The sequence below is a fragment of the Orycteropus afer genome, unplaced genomic scaffold, assembly GCF_000298275.1.
Source record: "Orycteropus afer afer isolate SDZICR_OR568_19922 unplaced genomic scaffold, OryAfe1.0 scaffold00051, whole genome shotgun sequence".
NCBI classification, from domain to species: domain Eukaryota; kingdom Metazoa; phylum Chordata; class Mammalia; order Tubulidentata; family Orycteropodidae; genus Orycteropus; species Orycteropus afer.
Window position 1 is genome coordinate 14,325,694 of NW_006921638.1, and position 10,652 is coordinate 14,336,345.

A 10,652-nucleotide genomic window follows, 5' to 3' on the forward strand; every position below is an offset into this window, starting at 1 on the left:
ATTCATACAATAAACAGATAGTTTACCTATTTTTAAAATTGCAGCACTTATTCACAACCTTCCAAAATAGAAAGTACAATGCTCAGTTATTTTCATTGGTGAATTCTGCTAAGTATTTAAGAATTGATACAATTCTCTGCAATCACTTACATAAAATACAAGCAGAGGGAGTGCTTCCTAACTCATTCTATGGGACCAGAATTACTCTAATACTAAAACCAAACAAATACATTACAAGAAAGGCAAAATTATGGCCAAATATCTCTTATAAATATAGATGAAAATATCCTCAAACATGTTAGCAAATTGAATCCAGCAACATATATAAATAATTATAAACCACAACATGTTGTTGTTGTTATGTGCCATCGAGTCGGACCTGACTCACAGCGACCACTCCTTGGGTTGCTGAGGCAGTATCACTATGGAAGTAGATAAGTGGTTTTTATTCTAAGTATGTATGTCTGGCACAACATTTAAATTTCAAGTAATGTAGCTCATCAAATCAACAGTCTAAAGAAGAAAAAAACATATGATTTATATCAATAGATGAAGAAAAATTATTTGACAAAATCAAGCCCTAATTTATTAAAAATTCTCAGAAATCTAGGAAGAGAACTTCCTCAACTTGATAAAAAAACACTTTTAGAAACTTACAGCTAATATCATACTTAGTGTTGAGAAAATAAATGCTTTACCTCTATTTTAGGAATGCAATAAGACAACAATAATACTGCTAATAATACAATAATAAGAAGAAAACAAAAATAAACGGTGTAAGGTAAGAAATAAAACATATAGGTTAAGAAAGAGGAATAAAATAGTCTTTGTTTGGGAGGATATGATTGTCCATATGGAAAATCCCAAAGAATCAACAAAAAGTCCATAGAAGTGATAAGAGATTATAATAAGATTGGAAGATACAAGATAAATATAGAAAAGTCAATTGCTATCCTATATGTCATCAGTGAACAACTGGAACTTGAAACTAAAAACACTATTGACATTGTTGTTGTTATTATGTGTCATCAAGTAAGAGCCAACTCGTAGCGACCCCTCCTTGGGTTTCTGAGACACTATCACTATGGAAGTAGACTGCCCATCCTCACAAAAAATAAAGCACTCAGGTATAAATCTAATAAAATATGTACAAGATCCATATGAGGTAAATTACAAAACACTGATGAAGGAAATCAAAGAAGATTTAAATAAATGAAGAGATAGTCCATATTCATGAGTGTCAATCCTTCTCAACTTTATTTATAGTCAATGCAATACCAATCAGAAACCCAGAAAGTCACTTTGTGCACACTTTCAATCTAATTCTAAAGTTTATATAAAAAGGCAAAAGATACAGAATAGGCTAGAAGAATAGTGAAGAATAAAGTCAGATGACTGGCGCTACCATACTTCAAGGTTAACTATAAAGTTACTGTGGTCAAAATAGTGTGACACTGGCAAATAGACTAGAATGCCTGGAAAAAGACATACAAATACAACCAACTGATGTTTGACAATGGAGCAAAGGCAAACCAACAGAGAAAGGATAGTCTTTTCAAATATGGTGCTGGAACAACTGTACATCTAAGTGTTAAAAAAAAAAAATGAATCTAGACACAGACTTTACTATATTTTTTTTTCACAAAAATTAACTAAAAATAGATCTTAGCAGTGAATATTAACACAACATCCTACAACTTCTATAACATGACATAGGAGAAAATCTAAGTTTTTTGGGGGTTTGACAATGAATTTTTAGTTGCAACAGAAAACTGAAAATTGAAGCCAAAATAAAAAATAAAACCAGTTGCTGTGGAGTCAGTTCCAGCTCACAGTGTTTCCAAGTGTGTCAGAATAGAACTGTGCTCTACAACACACCTATTAGAATGGCTAAAAAATAGAATACTGATGACACCAAATGCTGATGCGTATTTGGAACAATACAAATTCTCATTAATTGTTAGTGAGAGCATAAGATTATACAGCCATTTTGGAATGCAGTTTGGTAGTTTCTTACAAAATTAAACATAGGCTTACATACAATTCAGCAATCATATTCTCCTAGCTATATGCCCAAATGAGACAAAATCTATGACCACCCAAAATCTTCCTTATAGCAGCTTTATCCATAATTGCCAAAATTTTAAAGTAACCAAAATGACCTTCATGGGTAAAAGAAACAAACTATGGCACTTTCATGCAATGGAATATTATTCAACAATAAAAAAAAGAAATGACTTATCAAGCAACTGGAAGAAATAGAAGAAATTTAAATGTGTATTGCTAAGTGACAAAAGCCAGTCTGAAAAAAACTACATGCTGTATGATTCTAACTATAAGACATTCTGGAAAAGGCAAACTCCATATATTGTTGTTGTTGTTAGATGCTGTCATGTTGACTCCAATTCATAGTGACCCTACATACAACAAACAAAACATTGCCCAGTCCGTGCCATCCTCAAAATCTTTGCTATCCTTTAGCCCATCATTGTGTCTACTGTGTGAATCCATCTTGTTCAATGTCTTCCCCTTTATCACTGACCCTATACTTAACTAAGCACAATATCCTTCTCCAGAGTATGGTATTCTCTGACCACGTGACCAAAGTAGGTGATATAAAGTCTGGTCATTTTCACTTCCAAGGAGCAATCTGGCTGTACTTCTTTCAAGACAGATCTGTCCACTCTTCTGGCAGACCATGTTATTTTCAGTATTCTTTGCCAATGCTACAATTCAAATTCTTCAATTCTTATTCAATCTTCCTTATTCATTGTCCAGTCTCACATGCATGTGAGGCTATTGAAAATACCATGGCTTGGGTCAGGTGCACCTTAGTCTTCAAAGTGACATCTTGGCTTTTTAAAACTTTAAAGAGGTCATTTGTAGCAGATTGGCCTAGTGCAATGTCATCTCATTTCTTGAGGGCTAATTCTATAGGTGTTGATATCGTAGATACAAGTAAAATGGAATTCCTGACAGCTTCAGTCTTTTTTCCATTTATCATGATGTTGTTTATTGGTCCAGTTGTGAAGCTTTAGTCTTAACATTATGTTAAGGTGTAATCCATACTGAAAACTTTGATATTCATCAGTAAGTGTTTCGAGTCTTCTTCACTTTCAGTAAACAAGGTTGTGTCATCTGTTTATCAGAAGTTGTTAATGAGTCTTCCTCCAATCCTGAAGCCACATTCTTCTTCATATAGGCCAGCTTCATGAATTATTTGCTCAGCATACAGATTGAAAAAAAATATATGGTGAAGGGATATAAACCCAAGGCACATCTTTCCTGATTAAACCATATACTATCCCCTTGTTCTGTTTGAAAGTCTGCCTCTTTGTCTATGTACAGATTCCACATGAGCACAAATAAGTGTTCTGGCATTCACATTCATCACAACTTTATCCATAATCCATTATAATCCACACAGTCAAATGATTTTGCATAGTCTATTAGATCCAGGTAAACATCTTTCTGTTATTCTTTATTTTCAGGCAAGATCTATCTGACAGCAGCAACAATATCTCTCATTCCACATTCTCTTCTGAACCCAGCTTGAATTTTCAATATACTGCTGCAAGCATTTTTAAATTATTTTCAGCAGTATTTTAGTTTGTTGTTGTTGTTGTTGTTATGTGCCACGGAGTCAGATCTGGCTCATAGCTACCCCTCCTTGGGTTTCCAAGGCAGTATCACTACAGAAGTAGATTGCCCAACCTTCCTTCATTCCAAGGAGTGGCTGGTGGGTTTGAACCACCATCCTTCTGGTTAACAGTCAAGTGCCTTAGGCACTACACTACCAGAGCTCTTAATATTTTAGTAGTGTGTCATATTGAAGATATTGTTTAATAATTTTTGCATTCTATTGGATCACTTTCATCTGGAATGGGCACAAATATGGGTCTGTTCCAGTCACTTGGCCAGGTAGATTTTTTCCAAATTCCTTGGCATAAACAAGTGAATGCATTTGTTGAAAGCATCTCAATGGATCTCAATGGATATTGAGCCTCATTTTAAGCAAATTCCTTCAGTGCAGCTTGGACTTCTCCCTTCAATTCCAGTGGTTCTTGATCATCAGCTACCTTCTGAAATGACTGATCATCAACTAATTCTTCTGGTACAGTGAATCTGTGTATTCATCCCATCTTCTTTTGATTCTTCCTATGTTGTCCAATATTTTACCCACAGAATCCTTCACTATTGTGACTTGAGGATTCAATTTTTCTTCAGTTCTTTCAGCTTGAGAAGTGCTGACAATGTTCCCCTCTTTGGTTTTCTCATTCCAGGTCTCTGTATAGTATTATAATATATTATTTTGTCTCCTTGACCCTCCCTTTGAAATCTTCTGCTCAGCTCTTTTATATGGTAATTTCTTCCATTTGTTTTACCTACTCTCCATTCAAGAGCAAGTGTCAGTCTCTTCTGACATTCATTTTGTTCTTTTCTTCCTTTCTTATCTTTTTAATGACCTTTTGCTTTCTTCATGTATGATGTTCTTGGTGTCATCTCACAACTTGTCTGGTCTTTGATTGCTGGTGTTCAATGCATTAAATCTATTCTTCAGATAGTCTCTAAAGTGAACTGGGATATAATTAACATTGTATTTTGCCTCTCATAGACTAATTTTAATTTTCTTCAGCTTTAACTTAAACTTGCTTATGAACAATTGATGGTCTGTTCCACAGTCTGAACCTGTCCTTGTTCTGATGATGTTATTGATCTTCTTCATAGCCTGTTTTCATAGAAGCAGGTGATTTGATTTCTATGTATTCCATCTGGCTAAGGTCATGTGTATAGTCACTGTGTATGGTGTTGGAAAAAGGGTATTTGCAATGGATAAATAACTGGTCTTTCAAAATTCTTTCATGTGATATTTGGCATCATTTTTCACCAAGGCCATATTTTCCAACTATTGCTGCTGCTTCTTTGTTTCCAACTTTTGAATTCCAATTACCAATAATTATCAATAAATCTTTAATGCATTTTTTGTCAATTTCCATTTGAAGAAATTTATAAAAGTGTTCAATTTCTTATCTTTGGCATTAGTGGTTGGTGTGTAAATTAGAATAATAGTAGTATTAACTGTCTTCTTTGTAGGTATACATATCACTGACAGCATTGTACTTCAGGATAGATTTTGAAATGTTCTTTTTAATGATGAACGTGACATGATTCCTCTTCAATTTGTCACTCTTAGCATAGTAGATCATATGATTTTCTGATTCAAAATGGCCAGTATCAGTCCATTTCAGCTCACTGATGCCTAGGGTATCGATCTTTATGTGTTCCATTTCACTTTTTGACAGCTTTCAATTTTCCTGGCTTCATATTTCATACATTCCACTTTCTGGTTATTAATGAATGTTTGCAACTATTTCTTCTCATTTTGATTCATGCCGCATCAGCAAATGGAGGTTCTAAAAACTTTAATCCATTCAGGTGATTAAGGTCAACTCTACTTGGAGGAGATACCTCTTCCCCAGTCATATTTTAAGTATCTTTCAACATGAGGGGCTCATCTTCCAGGTGCTATATCAGACAATGTTTAGTGGTGTTTATAAAGTTTTCAATGGCCAATCTTCTCAGAAGTGGATAGTTCCATCATTCTTCCCAGTCTTTTTTAGTCTCGAGGCTCTATTGAAACCTGTCCACCATGGGTAACTCTGTTGATATTTGAAATACTGGTGACATAATTTCCAGAATCATCAAAACAAGCAAGTCACCACAGTCTGGCAAGCTCACAGATGAGTGGCAGACTGTGAAAATATTGAGAGTGTTGAAAATACCAGTGGTTTTCAGAGTTTCAGCAGGAGGAGAAGAAGGCTAAATCACTGGGCATTTTAAGAACAGTGAAACTAGTCTGTGGCACTGTAATAGCGGCTACATTATATTTTGCATTTGCCATACCTTACAAAACTGTACAAATAGTAAACCCCAATGTAAAAGATGGACTGCAGTTAATAATAATGTATCAAATCCATTCACCAGTTTTAAAAAATGTACTACACTAACGCAAGATGTTAAAAACAGAAGTAACTGTATGCAGTAGGAAGGTATATGGGAGGTATATGGTAATTATGTTTTCTGTATAATTTTTCTGTAAACTTAAAACTCTTCTGAAAATATAATGCATTAAAAATATAAATATATGGAGAGAAACTTAGCAACAGCTTAAGAATAGAATGAAATAAAAGCTGGATAGATAGGTAGAAAGTATATCTTGAAAATCATTGTATACTCTATAATGTGGACTATTATAGTATCTTAAAAGGAGAATGAAAAGAAAATTAAATATTAACAAATGTCCTCATATTTCCTTCTCCTATGAGGAGCTCTGGTGGTGTAGTAGCTAAGGCATTTGACTGCTAACCAGAAGGCTGGCAATTCAAACTCACCAGCCACGCCTCAGAAGGAAGTTTGGACAATCTACTTCTGCAGTGATACCACCTCGGAAACCCAAGGAGGGGTCACTATGAGCTGTATCAGACTCCACAGCCATGAGTTTTGATGAACATTACCAACATTAAGTAGAAAGCCATCTGTACATATCATTAAAGTAATGCAAGGTGATCTTACTGCCTAGATAAAGAAACAGAGAAGTAGAAATTTCCCAGAAAGAGAAAAAAGATGCTTTGAATAGTTAGGAGCAATAAGATCAGGCAGCCTTGGTGAAATTTTCTGTACTCAGGCATTACAAAGGAGCTACAGAATAGTTTTTGAACATGCAAGATTAGAACAGAAGTTGTACAGATACCTGCTAGACCTAAAAGGACTATGAAGACAGGAACCCCAGGTACCTCTAAAGACTCCTAACTGAGGAGATAATAGAAAAATCATATGACTATATCAAGAGATGCAGAAGAGAAGATGTCTTCTACCTCTTGTAGTTTTTACCACACAAAAGTAATATCACCAACTTCTGCACCTCAGCCTACTCTTTTTACTAAGATTATAAACATATTCAGCTCTTCCAAATAGTAAAATTACAATGACAACAAATTCTACCTTTGATTCCACAATTTTTTGAACAAGAAGCTACATTTACTTTCTGTACATTTTCAACACTGATTCAATTCACCAATGTCTTATAGAAATATTATGTAATAGTAAAACTAAAATAGATATTTTTTTAATAAAGAAGGAAACATTTCTAGAGACCTAACTAAAACTGTCTAAATAAAATGTTTTTGACCTATTGAAAGGAAGAATGACTATTAAAACCTCCATTGGGTATATAGTACAGATCATACTGTATTGTTTCTCATAGCAATGATAAAGTATTTATGTGAGAAATCACATATTAGTAATATTGCATTGAATGAAAGCCAGATTAAACATCTCAGAGTTAAAACTTAAGGGATATTTTCTATAAAAGATGGTCTAATGTTTAAATGAAAATGCCTTTGACAAACTCACAAAACTTTTGATCTTTCTTTTCCTTTTTATGCCTCCTTTCACATCTGATGATATAGTGTAAGTTGATGACACATTATAAAATGACCTTCACAAATCTATAATATTAACTATCTAGAATAGATCATGGTATTATGGGTTACCCAATGAACAATGATCAATTTTAATGAAAAGGCATAGTGAAACTTATTAGACCCCGCCACTTCTGTATGTCCTTTTAGAAAGCCTCAGTAATATCTCATTCTATTCATTCTCCATAACTTACTAGTTTCTGATTTGGCACCTTTATATCTGCAGGGAAAAAAAGACCCTTGGTAAATTTAATCTTGGTTAGTACAGTTGAATAGTAAGGCAACAAGTATGATTTAATTGACAATATTTGAATTAGAACTTGATTTATCTTCAATACCAACCACAGAGGGAAAGTGAGAGCTTGTTTGTGTATTATTCTACTGAAATAAACATGTTAAGGGGGAAAAAAAAGAAAACCTTATACCAAAAACAAACAAATAAATAAAATAACCCTATTTCACAAAACACAATTTTTAAAAAATAATTTAAGAAGAAAGAAGCTGAAATATTTAGACAAAACTGAATCTCTGAAAAATGATAGGTATTTGCAGGGTAAAATAATTAGGAGTTTGAGTGTGCCAATATACTAAAGCATTTATCTGAATGAGTTGACTATAGTTTGAGAATGAGTGATAATGTAGGTTTTATGATATTCGAGGGTAGTAGTGGACTTTAAGATTTTAGCTATAATACCTCAAAATAAAAATTAGTAAATCAAGATAAGTATATTTCACAATAATATTCCTTATATTTTAAAAAAACAACTCATTGGCATCGAGTCAAATCCAACTCATAGTTACCCCATTGGGTTTCCAAGGCTATAAATATTTGTGGAAGTAGATCACCCCATCTTCCTTCCATGGAGCAGCTGGTAATCTTGAACCACTGACCTAGATACCAGACAAATGCCTTATCCACTCACCACCAGGGCTCCTTATTCTTTATATAGTGTCCTAAAAGTTAACAAACTAAATCAGGCTAAGTAATATGTGTATGATCTGCTTCAACAAAAGTGGTAAAGACTCCAGCTAAATTTCATCTCTGAAATGAATAGATTTTCTTTCCTTTTTGCTACAATGAAGAGAGATTCAGATTTTAGCTTTCAATGTCATATTGCCAATACCCAATTTTTACTGTCTCTTCTACTATAAAGCATATCCTCTTCTTGTCAAGCTCAAAAGGGCACTGTGATAAACCTCACATTGTGTCGACTCATGGTCATTTTTCTGTCAACATCTAGTATAATACCACAGGAAAAATGTATTTTCTACAATTACTTCAATAAAACTATTACTTGATCAGTATTTAATATGCCTGAACATCACTGTTCAAACTTGCAACTACCTGGAAAATAAAAAAAAAAAAAAAGAGAGAGTCTTGCCTGTTCTTGCTAAAAATATGCAAAAAGATATGCATGTCAAGTCATTAGTTTTCAAAAGAATCCCACTTTTAAAAATAAATTTGCTAATTTATTGAATAGTATTGAAAAATAGTGATAAGAAAGCATATTTGGGTCAACTTCAAACCTTTATTCTTGCTTTACATTTTCCCAAAACCAGTGGGATTTTATGTCCTCAGAGGAAGCTGATGTTCTGAGTAATTTAATGGGGGAAAACAATGGAGTAAATATGATGGGGTTATGAACTGCAAGCATAGCTGGAGAAACTCAGCAGGGTGGAGATATTAAGAGATCACTCTAAGGAAACTGATAGACTAGTCTATGAAACATAGTCAATTTTCCAAGAGAATATTCTATGGCAGAGTTATGGAAAATCAGGGGCATTATCTTTACATCTCTCATTTTTTAGGTGACCTGAAAAGGTTCAGTCCTGAAATTAGACAGCTCTGAGTTCAATTTTGTGCTTTGTCACTTTCTTACTAGTAATCTGACACAGTAACTGTAATTTATATTGTTTGTCTGTTAGTGTTATCATTCTTCAAATGATATAAACATGGTGTGTGGATTAGAGCTATTTTAAAAAAGTATATAACATCATGTATGGTGAATTTTTATTTTATTATAACAATAATCATGGACATTTTAATTTATTTTATTAAATAAACAATAAATATTTATTTTTAAATTACATTTATTATTTAATTTATTAATAGTATTAATGAGATTGGCATAGCAGTTCCAATCTTATGACAGAGAGCCCTCACTAACCTTAAAGAAGGAAATCTTTCTAAATAGCTTACTTAGAAGTTAATCCTTCAACATTAAATACATTTTCTAATCTCAGCAAATAAAAATTAAAAAAATATATATGTTTGTGCTTGGATTGCAGTTGTGTTTCCCACTCAAAACTTAGAGAAATTTCAGCTTCAAAGAGCAAAACAAAACAAAAAGCTATCTAAGGAGGAAAAAATTCTAAATAAACAGTGGAGACTGACTGTTCCAGAATACTTAGTCCAGAGACAGCCTCCACTAAAGAGAAATACTTCAGCACTACCTGCTCCTTTTTGATTTGGTCTGTAGTCCATACTTCTCTCTACTTTTCAATTTCATAAATTCCATTTTCTCCATCTACTGAAACCATGCCCTCAAACAGCCCTGTTGTTGTTGTTGTTGTTGTTGTTGTTACAGGCCATCAAGGCAGACCCGACTCATAGCAACCCCTCTAGGGTTTCTGAGACAGTATTACTACAGAAGTAGGTTGCCTAACTTTCCTTCCAAGGAGTGGTTGGTGAGTTTGAACTGCCAGTCTTCTGGTTAGCAGTCAAGTGCCTTAGACACCACGCTACCATTTCTAGCAATGTTACCCAAGAAAAACACCCATCTCCAAAGTTTAAATTCCTAAGGATAGTTTCTAATTGGTCTATGTTGAACTATTTTGATAGCCTTGTAACAGTTGTCATGATCAAGTATTTTAAACTTCAGAATTGTCACTGTCTTGGATTATTTGGTGATCACTGCAAGTGATTGAGAATCTATGGTTTGAACCTTAATAAAAGTACAGTTCTGATGTACAGGAATTCAATTATCCCAAGGGAGGGGGGAGAAAAGAATAGATTGCTGGTACCAATAAGCAGGGGAAAAAAAATACAAACTAGAATTGGAACATAAAATATTGTATAGTTAGAATGGAAATACCTTTTTATGCTAATGGCCAGGAATATTCCGGATTTCTGTCCTTCAGGGGAGCTCTGGTGGCATAGTTCCTAAGGCA